The sequence below is a fragment of the Buceros rhinoceros genome, unplaced genomic scaffold (assembly GCF_000710305.1).
Source record: "Buceros rhinoceros silvestris isolate BGI_N320 unplaced genomic scaffold, ASM71030v1 scaffold22066, whole genome shotgun sequence".
NCBI classification, from domain to species: domain Eukaryota; kingdom Metazoa; phylum Chordata; class Aves; order Bucerotiformes; family Bucerotidae; genus Buceros; species Buceros rhinoceros.
In genome coordinates, this window is record NW_010416151.1 from 1350 (window position 1) to 3555 (window position 2206).

A 2206-nucleotide genomic window follows, 5' to 3' on the forward strand; every position below is an offset into this window, starting at 1 on the left:
AATCGTGGCATTTCCAAGCTTCGCTGCTGCTGTAAAGCAAAGCTGAAATGCCCAGCTCCACCCGAGAGGCGGCGCGGGACAGCCCTGCGGAAGGACCGCGCCGAAGGGCACGGCACCGGCCTCGGGGCCTGAGCAAGCCGTGGTGCTGCTGCTCACCGGGCTCCCAGCGCCCAACCGGGGCTGTCAGTGGGGAAGGCAAACGCCCACCCAGCCAGTGGAACACTGAGGTGATGGCGGAGGGGAAGAAGCTCTGCCACGAAGAAACCAAGACTGGAGGAAACAAAACAAAGCAGAGCAAAAAGAAAGTGGGGGAGCAGCAGAAAGCTTTGCCCCGGAGCAGACAAGGCAGGACGGCAGCCAAGGGGTGGCTGGGCTGGGCTGGCCCCGGCAGGGGAAGGTAACCCAAACCCCGCTTCTCTTCCAGAAGGACCTGTGCCAAAGCCGCACCGTTCTCCCAGGGAAAAGCCTTCACCCGTTTCTGGAGGGATGCGGCACAGGTCCGGTGAGGAGGGACATGGAGCTCAGCTGGGGACGCTCCCCATGGCTTTCTCCCAGGGCTTGGAGGGTCACAGTGACTGAGAAGGGACAAGGCACAATCACCCAGGCACAGCTGCTGAAAACTCCCCCTTCCTGCCCGCAAAACCCCACAGGCCGTCCCGCCGCCTGTGGCCATCCGCTGACACCACAGCGGCCACAGGCAGAGGAGAGCTGCTGGCACCGGCACTGGTGTGTCCTCCCCAGCTCCAGGCTTGCTTTCGTGCCCCCCAGGCAGTCAGCGACCCATCGGGGTGGAGGTTACTGCACGGCGCTCGGGGGTACCCACCAGGTCCTCTCTTGCAGCTCTCAAATCCAGCAGGCTGCCTCCACAGGCAGTCTCACTCCTTTGAGGAGCCCCGACTGGCTCCCAGTCTGGGTCCAGTTTAGATGCCTGACTGTGACAACAGCAATTGTTCTACTTTTCCTGGGATTACGCTATTTCCAGCCTTGCCTTTCCTTTTTTAGAGCAGCACACAGCAGCAGTTCCCACCAATACCCAGCGCTGCTACAGCCCGTTTTTACTGGGAGTTCTGTACCCTGGGCTGCTGGATCCTTCCTCCTGTCCTGCACGAGGACGACTGCTCTTACTCCAATCTTTTTTTCTCCAAAAAAATGGAGTAATTGGAGAACGTGACCAAAAAGGCACAGTCCGAGCAGGGAAGGGAATATCCCCACGGCAGCCAGGGCCAGGCAGGCACATCCTACCGCCAGACCTGGCGCAGAGTGCCCACTTCTGACCGGGCGGCACGAGGAGGGACCCGTCTGAGGACCACGCACACAGAGCTCCTTCCCTCCAGGGCCATGACCGTACCATTTGAAGAGCAATTCAGGAAGGGTGGTGGCAGCTGTGCAAGAAATCCATGAGAGCAGACGGGTCAAACCAGCAGAGGTACGCGGCTGGCCAGAAAGAGGAGAGAAGTGCTGGCCCAGAGGCACACACAAATCAGTGCAGATTTAACTACAGAGAGAGTCTAACGTGAGGGCCGTACAGCGAGACGCGGCAGCGGGTGAGGACAGGGTGAGAAGCGCTGACGGGAAAGCGAAGGGGAGGTGGCTGGTCTGGGTGAGGAACAGCAGCGAGGCTGGAGCAGTCAGAGCCGCGGCAGCGGAACACTCTTGTGCGCCTCTGCAGAGGAGGTTAGTGGTGATGAGCTGCGTGGGGACGATAAGGGCCACCCACGCGGTGCAGAGGGACCCTGAGGAAGCGAGGGTGGACAGAGCAGAGCTGTTCCGACAGACAGCCCCTGCCAGCCGCTTCGTTCAAATTGGAACCAGCGTTCTACTGGGCCAACACCCCTCTAGCAGCACCCTGTTCCCTCTAAGAGGACATCTGGGGTCTCTCTGGACCCCGGTACTGTAAGAACCTCCGGGGCTGGAGGCAGATAGGTGTTCTACTGCATCTTATTCTATTTATATTCCTTGTGACCTTTGAAACTCCTTCTTCCTCCATCAGATGGGAGTCAAACACGTAAAGGTAGGAAGCAAATTAATTTCCGTTTGAAGCAGTGGATTTGCTTTGCCAATATGCCCTGACACAGGAACAAGGGAACACAATAAGGCACCCTGCGGGCGCAGGGTTTCTGGCCCAGCAGCACACGAGTGCATGCGGGACTGAGAACAACCCTCGCCAACAATCCAAGAAGTGGTCAGTCAGATTAAACCGTTTTTG

The 2206-nt window shown here is 58.8% G+C and overlaps 1 protein-coding gene across 1 annotated transcript in view; it reads right to left on the reverse strand.

The window, feature by feature from the left end:
• The window catches only part of MARCH2 (membrane-associated ring finger (C3HC4) 2, E3 ubiquitin protein ligase), a gene marked incomplete at its 3' end in the record, with an annotated part of 19536 nt that overhangs the window by 796 nt on the left and 16534 nt on the right, over nt 1-2206 (reverse strand). The gene's annotated exons all lie outside the window — the stretch shown is intronic.